Source organism: Stegostoma tigrinum, chromosome 31, assembly GCF_030684315.1.
Source record: "Stegostoma tigrinum isolate sSteTig4 chromosome 31, sSteTig4.hap1, whole genome shotgun sequence".
NCBI lineage: Eukaryota > Metazoa > Chordata > Chondrichthyes > Orectolobiformes > Stegostomatidae > Stegostoma > Stegostoma tigrinum.
Window position 1 is genome coordinate 8,102,622 of NC_081384.1, and position 16,677 is coordinate 8,119,298.

The window sequence follows — 16,677 nt, forward strand, 5'->3', positions numbered from 1 at the left end:
CAAGGAGGTGGGATGAGGTTAGTAGGTAGCTGGGGGTGCGGCTTGGGGTGGGAGGAAGGGATGGGTGAGAGGAAGAACCGGTTAGGGAGGCAGAGACGGGTTGGACTGGTTTTGGGATGCAGTGGGTGGGGGGGAAGAGCTGGGCTGGTTGTGTGGTGCAGTGGGGGGAGGGGATGAACTGGGCTGGTTTAGGGATGCAGTGGGGGAAGGGGAGATTTTGAAACTGGTGAAGTCCACATTGATACCATATGGCTGCAGGGTTCCCAGGCAGAACATTTGCCTGCACTGCAGTGTCCCTCTGTTCAACTCTGGGTATCCTCTCCCTGTCATTTATGATGCATAACATTATGTTCACCAAACCAGCTGTCAAATCGTGTCAGTCAATGATGATAACTCTACAGAAAAGCATTGCGTCAATTGTACACTCCAGCAAAAAAACACAATGTCCAATCATTCTTGAAATGGATCTAACTCTCTCTCACATTTCCACTATTCCTAAGTTGCCCTGTGCCATTGACTATTTGATCCTCAAACCCTGCAGCCATATGGTATCAATGTGGACTTCACCAGTTTCAAAATCTCCCCTTCCCCCACTGCATCCCTAAACCAGCCCAGTTCATCCCCTCCCCCCACTGCACCACACAACCAGCCCAGCTCTTCCCCCCCACCCACTGCATCCCAAAACCAGTCCAACCCGTCTCTGCCTCCCTAACCGGTTCTTCCTCTCACCCATCCCTTCCTCCCACCCCAAGCCGCACCCCCAGCTACCTACTAACCTCATCCCACCTCCTTGACCTGTCCGTCTTCCCTGGACTGACCTATCCCCTCCCTACCTCCTCACCCACACCTTCTCCACCTATCTTCTTTACTCTCCATCTTCGGTCCGCCTCTCCCTATTTATTCCAGTTCCCTCCCCCGATCCCCCTCTCTGATGAAGGGTCTAGGCCCGAAACGTCAGCTTTTGTGCTCCTGAGATGCTGCTTGGCCTGCTGTGTTCATCCAGCCTCACATTTTATACTCTTTCCACAGAGATCTGTTGTGCCACTGTGGCAGTGTCCTCAGAGGTGTGCCATCTGTCTGAACAGGTTTGATTAAAAGAAAATCTAACGGTAGCAGTCAAGAACATAATGTTGCATGAGCTGTTTGGTTGTCTTGTTGAAAAAACCTTGTTGGTACAGTGTTGTCTATCATAGAACGTACAGCTGTACAGAATAAAAAACGGAAAGAACTGCGGATGCCGTAAATCAGGAACGAGAATAAAGTTGTTGTAAAAGCTCAGCAGGTCTGGCAGCATCTGTGAAGGAAAACACAGAGTTAAACAGGTTCTCAGGAAGGGTCACTGGACCCGAAACGTTAACACTGTCTTTTTACCTCACAGGTGCTGCCAGACCTGCTGAGCTTTTCAAGCAACTTTGTTTTTGCATAGATCAGTACGGCGCAGGAATGTGTCCATTGGCCCATGATGTTGAGCTGAACATGACGCCAAATTAAACTAATCCCTTCTGTCTGCCCTTGGTTCACATCCCTCCATTCCTTGCATATTCACGTGTTCATCTAAAAGTCTTTTAAATACCTTAATCATATCTGCCTCCACCACCACCTACATTCCACACTCCTACCATTCTGGGCATAAAAAACCTGCCCGTCACATCTTCTTTGAACTTCCCCCTCTCACCTTAAATGCATGTCCTTAGAGTTACACATTTCAGCTTGAGGAAAATACTCTGACTGTCAACCCTATCTATACATCTCTTAATTTTATAGACTTCTGTCAAGTCTTGCCTCAGCCTCTGCCACTTCAGAGAAATCAACCTATGTTTTTCTAGCCTCACCTTACAGCTCATACACTCTAATCCTGGCAGCACCCAGGTAACCCTCTTCTGCACCCTCTCCAAAGCCTTCACATTGTCCCTGTAATGTGGTGACCAGAATTGAACACACTATTCTAATTGCGGCCTATCCAAAGCCTTATAAAGTTCATTCTTGACTAATTTTTGCAATTCATTCTAGATTTTCTCCTGCTTTCCAATCCCAGAGAAATTGGACCATTAACTACAATGAACCATATCATTCTGAATGAATCAACTGCAGAGCTGAGTCTAGGGGCTTGATGTTTATCATACAGAATTATTGTCTAATTCATGACCACAGCAGCTGTAGCCACATTAACTTCTCTCAGGTGAAGTTTGACGGCTCTCTCCATAATATTGGCACCGCATGCGTCATCTTTCAATACATCAGCACTTTGCTCAGAACACTACGCAAAGGATTTGAACCAGATGTGGAAGAAAGTAGATTGTAAGATTAAGGTTTAACAACTCTTAATCCTATTTTTTTGTTCAATTCTGAAAGATACATTTGTTTTGGACCATTAGATTCTCTGACAGTAAAGATGGCAGTTTCCTTCCCGAAAGGGCATGCAGGACAGGGTTTGAACCTGGTTACCCAGATCATTACCTGGATCTCGAGATAAACAGTGCAGCGAAAATGCCACTAGGCCAGCAGCCCCCAATTCATTGACAGTAAAGCCATTTGTGTGGGAGGGAGGCACAAATGGTGTTAAGTAATATATTTTCCTCTGTGATCTCTTTTGGAATGCTTTCATTGAAAACGAAGATGCCCGTCTTTCTACAGTCTTTTCGTCATGGCTTAGGCCTCAATTTTCAGCAATAAACCTCATGGTACTCTTCCACATGCTTGATAACATCTTGATCACCAGTCTGAGCCTTAACCTGATTCTGATACACTCACTACCCAGTCACTCAGACAGGCCCGAGAATAGAGTTACTGCTGCTCATCTGCATTGGTTGGACACATTCACTGCTTCCAGAATGTGGACTTCATCAAGACATCCTCTGTGTTCAAGCAAAGACAAGTACCCAGAAGAGGGCAGCAGCGTGGCGATGTTGATTGGCTGACTTGGGGAAGAGCTGCATCAGTGCAGTCACTGCTTCCAGAAGGTGGTTTGTGGACGGGCTGTCATCAAGTGACAGTAAATTAATTTAGAGATAATGAGAAGTACAGGTGCTGGAGAATCCAAGATAATAAAATGTGAGGCTGGATGAACACAGCAGGCCCAGCAGCACAAAAGCTGGTGTTTCGGGCCTAGACCCTTCATCAGAGAGGGGGATGGGGTGAGGGTTCTGGAATAAATAGGGAGAGAGGGGGAAGAGGACCGAAGATGGAGTGAAAAGAGGATAGGTGGAGAGGAGAGTATAGGTGGGGAGGTAGGGAGGGGATAGGTCAGTCCAGGTAAGATGGACAGGTCAAGGAGGTGGGATGAGGTTAGTAGGTAGATGGGGGTGCGGCTTGGGGTGGGAGGAAGGGATGCGTGAGAGGAAGAACAGGTTAGGGAGGCAGAGACAGGCTGGACTGGTTTTGGGATGCAGTGGGTGGAGGGGACAAACTGGGCTGGTTTTGGGATGCGGTGGGGGAAGGGGAGATTTTGAAGCTGGTGAAGCCCACATTGATACCATTGGGCTGCAGGGTTGAAGAACTTGGACATCTGGGATGTGCGGGAGTGGAATGCCTCATCGTGGGAGCAGATGCGGCGGAGGCGGAGGAATTGGGAATAGGGAATTAATTTACCTTGTTATGAATGCTGGGGGTGGCTCAGTGATCAGGTTTACTGCCTTACAGAGCCAGGGATCTGGGTTTGATTCCGTTTTTGGGCAATCATCTGTGTGGAGTTTGCACATTCCTCCTGTGTCTGTGTGGGTTCCTTCCAGGTTCTCTGGTTTCCTCCCACCAAACATGTGCAGGCTACGGTGGATTGGACATGTTAAGTTGCTCATGGTGCCCAGAGCTGTGTAGCCTAGGTAGATTAGCTATGGGAGATGCAGGATTACAGAGATAGGGTAGGGGATGGGTCTGGGTGGGCTACTCTTCAGCAGGTCAGTGCGGATTCAATGGGCTGAAGTGCCTGCTTCCACACTGTAGAGATTCTATGATTCTAATTGATCACACATATTGAAGTAAATGACCAAATGACCATTGCACAAACTTGGCTGCATGATGACTTGGAGATACTGCATTTTGTTCCCTCATATAAAGCATTAGTACATTATGAATAGCTGGGGTTCAAGCTTCGGAGTGTTGAATGATATTCAAGAAGAATGTGAAGCTAAATAAAGATGGACGGGGAGCAGAGTTAATTAAGGACGGCAGGTGCACAAGAGTTAGACATGATCTTGGCTCAGGAGATCGAGAAGCAGAATCAGTTTGGGTGTAGATAAGGGAGAATGAGAGAAAGAAGTCAGAACACTGTACATGCCTTGTAACCGTAGCCAGATATATAGGACAAAGCATACAATAAGAAAAGACTGGATGCTTGAGCTAAAAGGAGAGCAATAACGATGGGGAACTTTTGTTTGAATGTTAACTGGAAAAATCAGATTTGTAATAATAGCCTAAATAAGCAGCTTTTAAATGTTTCCAAGACAGTTTCTTAATGCAGTGTTTTCTGGAACTGACTAGAGAACAGATTACATTTGACTTTGTATTGTGTACTAAGACTGTCTGCATTAATTAGCTTGGGGTAAGGGGGCACCTAGGTTACAGCAATTACAACACAAGTGAATTTTATAATCCGTTTGAATGGAAGAGAGGATCTAGACCTGTATAATCAATCTAAATGAAGACAGCTATGTGGACATAAATACTAAGCTGGTTTCTGGACCTGTTATCCTCGGCGAGGCAACAGATCAACAGAAAAGCACAGACAGATATACAATCAGACTCATAGAGTGGTCCAGCACAGAAACAGACCCTTCGTCCAACTCTTCCATGCCGACAAGATATCCTGAATTAATCTTAGTCCCATTTGCCAGCAGTTGGCCGATATCACTCCAGACCCTTCCTATTTATACACCCATCTAATTGTCTTTTAAATGTTGTAATTGTACAAGCCTCCATCACTTCCACTGACAGCTCATTCCACACACGCACCACCCTCTGCGTGAAAACGTTGCCCCAAGACCCCTTTTAAATCTTTCCCCTCTCACCTTGAACATCTGCCTTCTAGTTTTGGACTCCCCCAAACAGGAAAAAGACATTATCTACTTACCTTACCCATGCCGCTCATGATTTTATAAACCTCGATAAGGTCACCCCTCAGCCTCTGATGTTCCATACAAAATGGCCGCAGCCTATTCAGCCTCTCCTGATAGTTCAAACCCTCCAATCCTGGCAACATCTTTCTAAAGCTTTTCCAAACCATTTCAAGCTTCACCCTTTCTTTAGCAGGGAGATCAGAATTGCACGCAGTGTTCCAAAAGTGGCCGAACTAATGTCCTGTACAGCTGCAACATGACCTCCCAGCACCTACACTGAGTACACTGACCAATAAAGGCAAGCATAACAAACGCTGCCTCCACTAGCCTGTCTACCTGTGCCTCCACTTTCAAGGAACTATGAACCTGCGCTCCAAGGTCTTTTTGTTCAGCAGCATTCCCCAGGATCTTACCTTTAAGTATATAACTCCTGCCCTGATTTGCCTTTCAAAATGCAGCACCTCACACATATCTAATCTAAACTCAGTCTGCCACTCCTCAGCTGGTTGGCCCATCTGATCAAGATCCCGTTGAACTTAGAGGTAACCTTCTTCGCTGTCTGCTACACCTTCAATTTTGGTGATATCCGCAAGCTTACTAACCATATCTCCTTTAATGAGAAATTCTTCAACAATATGCAGAACAAGAATATCTTTACTTTGAAGAGAAAGTCCAAGAGGGGACCCAACATCCGTGCTAACTTGAATAAGTGAAGGACAGCATCAAATCAATGGGCAAAGCATTTAATTTGAAAAGAGAGAGGGAGAGCTGATGATTGATGGGAACTGAATGATGTTTTTAAAAAAGCTGAAGTGCTGAAGACATTGGGGCAACACAAAAATGACCCAGACCCTGGAAGAAAACTCACACCAACAATGCTTCTAACAGTTTGCACAGACTGAAAGGCGGGTTTTAAATGTGCACAAAAGGACAAATGTGCTCACAAACATTTGAACTGGGGACACTCAATCTGCACTCAAAGGCACGCACGCTGCAATGCAACAGGTTAATGCAAAGTTGTCTCACTTAATGAGTTTCAGTCATGCATTGACACATCTGGGCATCATGCCAAAGATAGGTGATCGGGTAAACAGTTCAACGTGAAGAATAAGGTGTGAAAGTAATTGCCAAAAAGGTCAAATCACCCCTTCCTTTTCTATCTGGTGTGCACACAATCAGTTGGAACGCAGTGAATCACAGATGAAATACTGTCATGCTGCCTGCAAAACCAAAACAGCCAGACATTCAGAGGAATCTCAGCATCAGCATCATCACGCACGCATGCTACCATTGGATACAACACGAATGCAAGGCGCCGTGTAATTATTTCACATTCAGTGCAGGGTGATAGCTTTTGATCTGATGACTCAATCTGCACTCCAGTGATCTCACACGGCACTGCTGCTGGTCAATGCCTAGGCCTCTCCCTTTCTGACTTTCATTGCCACATTGTAGCATCTCGGCAACATGCCACTGAAGTGTGAGCCCTTCAGCTCCCAAAAGCAAAGGTGTGGGGAATTATGCCACAGCGACCCTCTAGCTACTGGAGGACTCCTACATGACATGCACCCAGTAAAAACCAAAAGAACTGCAGAAGCTGTAAATCAGGAACAAAAACAAAGTTGTTGGGAATGATCAGCAGGTCTGGCTGTAACTGTGGTGGATAAAACAGAGATAACGTTCTGAGGAAGGGTCACCGGATCCGAAACGTTAACTCTGTTTTCTCCTCCACCCGACATGAGCCCAGTCTGATTGAAGCATGTCGAAACACAGTTTTCAAGACAACGCATGTTGTCTCCTGAATTTACAAACGGTACATAGAGATTTGGTGCGGGGAGCCCATTGATTTGTGGTAAAAATCTGTAACACTGTACTCTACCAGCTGACCATACTTTGGTTTTCTTGTTTTGCTCTTTCAACTCTGCATTGTAACAACTGACTTACACGAACCGCGAGCGACATGCTGTTCTTCTTTCAAGATGGAATAACAAGTGAAGGTGCGAAACGCAAAATGCCCCCATCATTGCAATCTGGTGTGTTGTGCAACAGAGTTAAACACAGCTCAAGTTGAATCCAGGGACCTGTGAGGCAGGGGGCACCCAGATGTGAACTGGGAACCTCTTGGTCTGCAGTCAAATACTTGACCACCGAGGTACAGCCCCAGGTTGGTTGATTCCCTCCTTTCTTCACTTTCAGCATAGCATTGTAACAATCAGCCAGCAGTACTCTGTCTTCTGTCTTTTTCATCTCTGAGTGCACAACACACATGCGGTAGTTTATCCCCCAATGACAGAGCGTTTGCACCCGAGGTTACTCTACCAGCCTGCAAATGGCCCCACCGGGTAAATGGAAATCTGAGCGTCAATCTCCACACTCCTCATCTGCACTCAATGCTTTGGTGCTCTTCTTTTTCTCATTTAGTGCAGAGCCATGTTGCAACAACTGAGCCCTGCAACTCTCAGCGCTTCTCCTTTCAGCATGGAGTCAAAGGTGCTGACCCCACCGGCAACATGTCAAAAGACTCTCCTGGTGTATCTAAAGAGAGGGCAAGTGGAGATGTGAAGTTGATGCCCAGATTTGAACTGGGGGGCCTCTTGATCTGCAGTCAAATGCTCGACCACCGAGGTACAGCCCCAGGTTGTTTGAATCCCTCCTTTCTTCACTTTCAGCGCAGCATTGTAACAATCAGCCAGCAGTACTCTGTCTTCTGTCCTTTTCATCTGTGCGTGCACAACACACATGCTGGAGTTTATCCCCAAATGCCAGAGCGTTTGCACCCGAAATTACTCTGCCAGCCTGCAAATGGCTCCACAGGGGAAATGGAAATCTGAGCGTCAAACTCCACACTCCTCATCTGCACTCAATGCTTTCGTGTTCTTTTTCTCATTCGGTTCAGAGCCATGTTAACGTGGAACATAGAACATTACAGCACAGTACAGGCCCTTTGGCCCTCGATGTTGTGCCGACCTGTCATACCGATCTGAAGCACATCTAACCTAAGACTATTCCATGTACGTCCATATGCTTATCCAATGATGACTTAAATGTACTTAAAGTTGGCGAATCTACTACCGTTGCAGGGCAAAGCGTTCCATTCCCTTACTACTCTCTGAGTAACAAGAGCACCAACTGAGCCCTGCAAATCTCAGCGCTTCTCCTTTCAGCATGGAGTCAAAGGTGCTGCCCCCACGGACAACATGTCAAAACACTGTCCTGGTGTATCTAAAGAGAGGGCAAGTGGAGATGTGAAGGGGGTGCCCAGATTTGAACTGGGGACCGCTTGATCTGCAGTCAAATGCTCTACCACTGAGCTACACCCCCACAGGTCCTGCATCCCTCCTTCTCTGGCTGTCAGCGCAGTGTTATAAGAAATGGGTCGCGAGGCTCTGTCATCCACGTTTTCCATCTGTTTCTGTGCAGCCAAGTTTCCGTGCATCTGGAATATATCCCCAAAGTGACTCGAGACCTGCGCGACCTTTTGCATCAGAGCTGACCTTGGAAAGGTCAGCAGGTCTGGCTGCATCTGTGGTGGCAACAACAGAGCTAACGTTCTGAGGAAGGGACACCAGACCCGAAACATTAACTCAGTTTTCTTCTCCACATAACACGTGCCCAGTCTGATTGAAGCAAGTCAAAACACAGTTTTCAAGACTGTGCACATTGTTTCCTGGTGAATTTACAAGGGGAAGATCCAGATTTGGTGTGGGGACCCTGTAGATTTGCGGTAGAAATCTGTAACACTGAAATCTACCAGCTGACCATACTTTGGTTTTCTCGTTTTGCTCTTTCAGCTCTGCATTGTAACAACTGGCTTACATGAACTGCAAGCGACACGCTGTTCTTCTTTCGAGATGGAATAACAAGTGAAGGTGCTAAATGCAAAATGCCCCCACCATTGCAATCTGGTGTGTTGTGCAACAGAGTTAAACACAGCTCAAGTTGAATCCAGGTGCCAGTGAGACAGGGGGCACCCAGATTTGAACTGGGGAACCTCTAGATCTGCAGTCAAATGCTTGACCACCAAGGTACACCCCCAGGTTGTTTGATTCCCTCCTTTCTTCACTTTCAGCGCAACATTGTAACAATCAGCCAGCAGTACTCTGTCTTCTGTCCTTTTCATCTGTGCGTGCACAACACACATGCTGGAGTTTATCGCCAAATGCCAGAGCGTTTGCACCTGAAATTACTCTGCCAGCCTGCAAATGGCCCCACAGGGAAAATGGAAATCTGAGCGTGAGACTAAACACTCCTCAACTGCCCTCAATGCTTTGGTGCTCTTCTTTTTCTCATTTAGTGCAGAGCCATGTTGCAACAACTGAGCCCTGCAAATCTCAGCGCTTCTCCTTTCAGCATGGAATCAAAGGTGCTGACCCCATGGCCAACATGTCAAAACACTGTTGAGGTGTAACTAAAGAGAGAGCAAGTGGAGATGTGAAGGGAGCACCCAGGCTTGAACTGGGGACCTCTTGATCTGCAGTCAAATGATCTGCCACTGAGCTACACCCCCACAGGACCTGCTGCCCTCCTTCTCTGGCTGTCAGTGCAGCGTTGTAAGAAATGGGTCGTGAGGCTATGTCAGCCACGTTTTCCATCTGTTTCTGTGCAGCCAAGTTTCCGTGTATCTGGAATATATCCCCAAAGTGACTCGAGGCCTGCGCGACCATTTGCATCAGAGCTGCCCCTGCCTGTCAGGAGGCGGCTGAGAGGCAGCAATTTTGAAATGGGCTCAACAAGCAGGACTAAAGGGCGATAGCTTTTGAAGTGAGCACGCAATCTGCACTCCAATGCTCTCACATGGCACTGCTGCTGGTCAATGCCTAGGCCTCTCCCTTTCTGACTTTCATTGCCACATTGTAGCATCTTGACAACATGCCACTGAAGTGTGAGCCCTTCAGCCGCCAAAAGCAAAGGTGTGGGGGATTATGCCAGAGCGAATCTTTCCCTACAGCAGCACTCCGACATGGCATGCACCCAGTAAAAACCCAAAGAACTGCAGATGCTGTAAATCAGGAACAGAAACAAAGTTGTTGGGAATGATCAGCAGGTCTGGCAGCATCTGTGGTGGAGAAAACAGAGTTAACGTTCTGAGGAAGGCTCAGCGGAGCCGAAAAGCTAACTCTGCTTTCTCCTCCACATGACATGCGCCCAGTCCGATTGAAGCAAGTCGAAGCACAGTTTTCAAGACATCGCACGTTGTTTCCTGGTGAATTTACTAGGGGTAAACCCAGATTTGGTGCGGGGAGCCCGTTGATTTGCGGCAAAAGTCTGTAACACTGAACTCTACCAGCTGACCATACGTTGGTTTTCTCATTTTGTTCTTTCAGCCCTGCATTGTAACAACTGGCTGACATGAACTGCAAGCGACACGCTGTTCTTCTTTCAAGATGGAATAACAAGTGAAGGTGCTAAATGCAAAATGCCCCCACCATTGCAATCTGGTGCGTTCCGCAAGACAGTTAAACACAGCTCAAGTTGAATCCAGGTGCCAGTGAGACTGGGGGCACCCAGATTTGAACTGGGGAACCTCTTGATCTGCAGTCAAATGCTCGACCACCGAGGTACACCCCCAGGTTGTTTGAATCCCTCCTTTCTTCACTTTCAGCGCAGCATTGTAACAATCAGCCAGCAGTACTCTGTCTTCTGTCCTTTTCATCTGTGCGTGCACAACACACATGCTGGAGTTTATTCCCAAATGCCAGAGCGTTTGCACCCGAAGTTACTCTACCAGCCTGCAAATAGCTCCACAGAGGAAATGGAAATCTGAATGTCAAACTCCACACTCCTCATCTGCACTCAATGCTTTCGTGCTCTTTTTCTCATTCGGTGCAGAGCCATGTTGACGTAGATCATAGAACATTACAGCACAGTACAGGCCCTTTGGCCCTCGATGTTGTGCCGACCTGTCGTACCGATCTGAAGCACATCTAACCTACACTATTCCACATACGTCCATATGCTTGTCCAATGACGACTTAAATGTACTTAAAGTTGGCGAATCTACTACCATTGCAGGCAAAGCGTTCCATTCCCTTACTACTCTCTGAGTAACAAGAGCACCAACTGAGCCCTGCAAATCTCAGCGCTTCACCTTTCAGCATGGAGTCAAAGGAGCTGCCCCCACGGACAACATGTCAAAACACTGTCCTGGTGTATCTAAAGGGAGGGCAAGTGGAGATGTGAAGGGGGTGCCCAGATTTGAACTGGGGACCTCTTGATCTGCAGTCAAATGCTCTACCACTGAGCTACACACCCACAGGATCTGCAGCTCTCCTTCTCTGACTGTCAGTGTAGCATTGTAAGAAATGGGTCACGAGGCTCTGTCATCCTCGTTTTCTGTCTGTTTCAGTGCAACCAAGTTTCCGTGTATCTGGAATATATCCCCAAAGCGACTGGAGACCTGCGCGATCATTTGCATCAGAGCTGCCCCTGCCTGCCAGAAGGCAGCGAAAGGCCGCAGATTTGAAATGGGCTCAACAAGCAGGACCTAGGGCGATAGCTTTTGAAATAAGGACCTCAATCTGCACTCCAATGCTCTCACACTGCACTGCTGCTGGTCAATGCCTAGGCCTCTCCCTTTCTGACTTTCATTGCCACATTGTGGCATCTTGGCAACATGCCACTGAAGTGCGAGCCCTTTAGCCGCCAAAAGCAAAGGTGCGGGGGATTATGCCAGAGCGATTCTTTCCCTACAGCAGCACTCCGACATGACATGCACCCACTAAAAACCAAAAGAACTGCGGATGCTGTAAATCAGGAACAAAAACAAAGTTGTTGGGAAAAGTCAGGAGGTCTGGCTGCAACTGAGGTGGAGAAAACAGAGATAACGTTCTGAGGAAGGGTCAGTGGACCCGAAACGTTAACTGTTTTCTCCTCCACATGACATGCGCCCAGTCTGATTGAAGCAAGTCGAAACACAGTTTTCAAGACTGTGCACATTGTTTCCTGGTGAATTTATGAGCGGTACATCCAGATTTGGTGCGGGGAGCCCATTGATTAGTGGTAAAAATCTGTAACACTGTACTCTACCAGCTGACCTTACTTTGGTTTTCTCGTTTAGCCCTTTCAGCTCTGCATTGTAACAACTGACTTACACGAACCGTGAGCGACGTGCTGTTCTTCTTTCAAGATGGAATAACAAGTGAAGGTGCTAAATGCAAAAGGTCCCCACCATTGCAATCTGGTGTGTTGTGCAAGAGAATTAAACACAGCTCAAGTTGAATCCAGGTACCTGTGAGACAGGGGGCACCCAAATTTGAACTGGGGACCTTTTGATCTGCAGTCAAATGCTCGAGCACCGAGGTACAGCCCCAGGTTGGTTGAATCCCTCCTTTCTTCACTTTCAGCGCAGCATTGTAACAATCAGCCAGCAGTACTCCTACTTCTGTCTTTTTCAACTGTGCGCACACAACACACATGCTGGAGTTTATCCCCGAATGCCAGAGCGTTTGAACCCGAAATTACTCTGCTGGCCTGCAAATGGCCCCACCGGGGAAATGGAAATCTGAGCGTCAAACTCCACACTCCTCATCTGCACTCAATGCTTTGGTGCTCTTCTTTTTCTCATTCAGTGCAGAGCCATGTTGCAACAACTGAGCCCTGCAAATCTCAGCGCTTCTCCTTTCAGCATGGAGTCAAAGGTGCTGACCCCACCGGCAACATGACAAAACAGTGTCCTGGTGTATCTAAAGAGAGGGCAAGTGGAGATGTGAAGTGGGTGCCCAGATTTGAACTGGGGGGCCTCTTCATCTGCAGTAAAATGCTCTACCACTGAGCTGCACCCACATATTGGTTGAATCCCTCCTTTCTTCACTTTCAGCACAGCATTGTAACAATCAGCCAGCAGTACTCTGTCGTCTGTCCTTTTCATCTGTGCGTGCACAACACACATGCTGGAATTTATCCCCAAATGCCAGAGCGTTTGCACCTGAAATTACTCTACCAGCCTGCAAATGGCCGCACAGGGGAAATGGAAATCTGAGTGTCAAATCCACACTCCTCATCTGCACTCAATGCTTTTCATGCTCTTTTTCTCATTCGGTGGAGAGCCGTGTTAACATAGAACATTACAGCACAATACAGGCCCTTTGGCCCTCGATGTTGTGCCGACCTGTCATACCGATCTGAAGCACATCTAACCTACACTATTCCACGTACGTCCATATGCTTATCCAATGATGACTTAAATGTACTTAAAGTTGGCAAATCTACTACCGTTGCAGGGCAAAGCGTTCCATTCCCTTACTACTCTCTGAGTAACAAGAGCACCAACTGACCCCTGCAAATCTCAGCCCTTCACCTTTCAGCATGGAGTCAAAGGTGCTGACCCCACGGACAACATGTCAAAACACTGTCCTGGTGTATCTAAAGAGAGGGCAAGTGGAGATGTGAAGGGGGTGCCCAGATTTGAACTGGGGACCTCTTGATCTGCAGTCAAATGCTCTACCACTGAGCTACACCCCCACAGGACCTGCGGCTCTCCTTCTCTGGCTGTCAGCGCAGCGTTGTCAGAAATGGGTCTCGAAGCTCTGTCATCCTCGTTTTCTGTCTGTTTCTGTGCAGCCAAGTTTCCGTGTATCTGGAATATATCCCCAAAGCGACTGGAGACCTGCGCGATCATTTGCATCAGAGCTGCCCCTGCCTGCCAGAAGGCAGCGAAAGGCCGCAGATTTGAAATGGGCTCAACAAGCAGGACTAAAGGGCAATAGCTTTTGAAATGAGGACTCAATCTGCACTCCAATGCTCTCACACTGCACTGCTGCTGGTCAATGCCTAGGCCTCTCCCTTTCTGACTTTCATTGCTACATTGTGGCATCTTGGCAACATGCCACTGAAGTGCGAGTCCTTCAGCCGCCAAAAGCAAAGGTGCGGGGGATTATGCCAGAGCGATTCTTTCCCTACAGCAGCACTCCGACATGGCATGCACCCACTAAAAACCAAAAGAACTGAGGACGCTGTAAATCAGGAACAAAAACAAAGTTGTTGGGAATGATCAGCAGGTCTGGCAGCATCTGTGGTGGACAAAACAGAGTTAACGTCTGAGGAAGGCTCAGCGGAGCCGAAAAGTTAACTCCGTTTTCTCCTCCACATGACATGTGCCCAGTCTGATTGAAGCAAGTCGAAACACAGTTTTCAAGACAATGCACATTGCTTCCTGGTGAATTTACAAGTGGCACATCCAGATTTGGTGCAGGGAACCCATTGATTTGCAGTAAAAATCCGTAACACTGAAATCTACCAGCTGACCATACTTTGGTTTTCTCGTTTTGCTCTTTCAGCTCTGCATTGTAACAACCGGCTTACACGAACCATAAGCGACACGCTGTTCTTCATTCAAGGTGGAATATCAAGTGAAATGAAGGTGTGAGATGCAAAATGTCCCCACCATTGCAATCTGGTGTGTTGTGCAAGAGAATTAAACACAGCTCAAGTTGAATCCAGGTGCCAGTGAGACGGGGGCACCCAGATTTGAACTGGGGGGCCTCTTGATCTGCAGTCAAATGCTCGACCACCATGCTACACCCCCATATTGGTTGATTCCCTCCTGTCTTCACTTTCAGCACAGCATTGTAACAATCAGCCAGCAGTACTCTGTCTTCTGTCTTTTTCATCTGTGCGTGCACAACACACATGCTGGAGTTTATCCCCAAATGCCAGAGCGTTTGCACCCGAAATTTCTCTGCCGGCCTGCAAATGGCCACACAGGGAAATGGAAATCTCAGTGTCAAACTCCACACTCCTCATCTGCACTCAATGCTTTAGTGCTCTTTTTCCTCATTCAGTGCAGAGCCATGTTGCAACAACTGAGCCCTGCAACTCTCAGTGATTCACATTTCAGCATGGAGTCAAAGGTGCTGACCCCACGGGCAACATGTGAATCCACTCTCCTGGTGTATTTAAAAAGAGGGGTAGTGGAGATGTGAAGGGAGCACCCAGGCTTGAACTGGGGACCTCTTGATCTGCAGTCAAATGCTCTGCCACTGAGCTACACCCCCACAGGACCTGCTGCCCTCCTTCTCTGGCTGTCAGCGCAGCGTTGTAAGGAATGGGTCGTGAGGCTCTGTCATCCATGTTTTCCGTCTGTTTCTGTGCAGCGAAGTTTCCGTGCATCTGGAATATATCCCCAAAGTGACTCGAGACCTGCGCGACCATTTGCATCAGAGCTGCCCCTGCCTGTCAGGAGGCGGCTGAAAGGCAGCAGATTTGAAATGGGCTCAACAAGCAAGACTAAAGGGCAATAGCTTTTGAACTGAGGACTCAATCTGCACTCCAATGCTGTTACACGGCACTGCTGCTGGTCAATGCCTAGGCCTCTCCCTTTCTGACTTTCATTGCCAAATTGTAGCATCTTGGCAACATGCCCTGAAGTGTGAGCCCTTCAGCCGCCAAAAGCAAAGGTGCGGGGGATTAAGCCAGAGTGACTCTCTATCAACAGCAGCACTCCTACATGACATTCACCCAGTCTGATTGAAGTTTGATTTCCCTGCTATCCTTGAAATGGCCGTGTAGGACCCATTGACATTCTTAATTGTGCTCAATGATTTAGCACTGAGCATTTTGGAATTCAGGGCTATGTTTTAAAAACTGGCCGCTGAGACCTTCTCTGTTTTTCCCTTCATATTCTTAATGTGGAACAAAAGCGAATGTGCAATGATCATTGACCTCAAATGAAATTACGCCTTCCTTTCCTCCCTGCAGTGTGCCCAATCAAACTAAACATCAGTAGCGTTGAGTCACGTTGCTTTTCTACAGTAGGTTCTGCTATTTGTAGTAAGATGTCTGAACCTGCCACCAAATGCTTCAGCATTAACCTGCATCCCTTGAGTTCCTTGGTGCTGTTTTTCATTCCTTTCAGTGCTGTGTTGTAACATCAGACTGTACTGACTTGGAACCATGAACCGTTTTGCTGTTCATATGTTGGAGACGTCTTGAAGATATTTAATGTATCTCCAAAATGACCCGAAATCTCATGAATCTGTTTGTCTGGATTTTTTCCTGTCTGCTTTCAGCATTCTGAAAGGCATGATCCAATTTTACATGTGTTTGGTCATGGTACAAAAATGAAGTAGTCCCCTGAATTTCAAGTCCAGAACAAATTTACAGACAACAATTTTACGTGAAATGCCTGTGCAATAAACACACTGATCGGTTCCAGCGTGTTGTGCTTTTACTTCAATGTTTTATGAGAAATTGCAGAAATAGTTTGTCAGCTTCTTGACCATGAATGTCCTGTGTCTCATCCTATGAGTACACTTTTGGTTCATTTAATATTGTCGTTTCCTCAGTAAACAGACTAAGGAGCATTTCACTTGCTTGCTTCTATCTGTAAATCCTGGGCCTCATTTACAGCTTGTATTTAAACCATTTCCACCTCTTCTCAGTCAACAATCCTAAATTACACAAGCACCTGAACCCACAGACCAGCCTCAATCTGGAGGATTACACAGTTTTAGCTGCAATTAGTATTTGCTTCCTTCTTGGCAATAGTTTCTAAACGCTGCAATTGTCCAAACAGGGAAACAAATATCCTGCAGTGTTAGGTCAACCATGGAGGTCTGATGCAAACCTGACAGGGTGATCTCTGTGACTGTGTGAATTATTATCACTTTGTTTGTAATGTGGGCATCAC

General features: G+C 47.1%; 6 non-coding genes across 6 annotated transcripts; all 6 read right to left on the reverse strand.

Annotated features, from left to right (window-relative positions):
* Nucleotides 1–8,300: 8,300 nt before the first annotated feature.
* On the reverse strand, nucleotides 8,301–8,372 carry trnac-gca (transfer RNA cysteine (anticodon GCA)). Its single transcript has one exon. It is a non-coding gene; the product is annotated as a tRNA-Cys (tRNA).
* Nucleotides 8,373–9,486: 1,114 nt separating this feature from the next.
* trnac-gca (transfer RNA cysteine (anticodon GCA)) lies at nucleotides 9,487–9,558 on the reverse strand. The gene has a single exon. It is a non-coding gene; the product is annotated as a tRNA-Cys (tRNA).
* Nucleotides 9,559–11,231: 1,673 nt separating this feature from the next.
* On the reverse strand, nucleotides 11,232–11,303 carry trnac-gca (transfer RNA cysteine (anticodon GCA)). Its single transcript has one exon. It is a non-coding gene; the product is annotated as a tRNA-Cys (tRNA).
* A 1,457-nt stretch (nucleotides 11,304–12,760) lies between these two features.
* trnac-gca (transfer RNA cysteine (anticodon GCA)) lies at nucleotides 12,761–12,833 on the reverse strand. Its single transcript has one exon. It is a non-coding gene; the product is annotated as a tRNA-Cys (tRNA).
* A 606-nt stretch (nucleotides 12,834–13,439) lies between these two features.
* trnac-gca (transfer RNA cysteine (anticodon GCA)) lies at nucleotides 13,440–13,511 on the reverse strand. The gene has a single exon. It is a non-coding gene; the product is annotated as a tRNA-Cys (tRNA).
* Nucleotides 13,512–14,971: 1,460 nt separating this feature from the next.
* On the reverse strand, nucleotides 14,972–15,043 carry trnac-gca (transfer RNA cysteine (anticodon GCA)). The gene has a single exon. It is a non-coding gene; the product is annotated as a tRNA-Cys (tRNA).
* Between the last annotated feature and the right edge of the window lie 1,634 nt (nucleotides 15,044–16,677).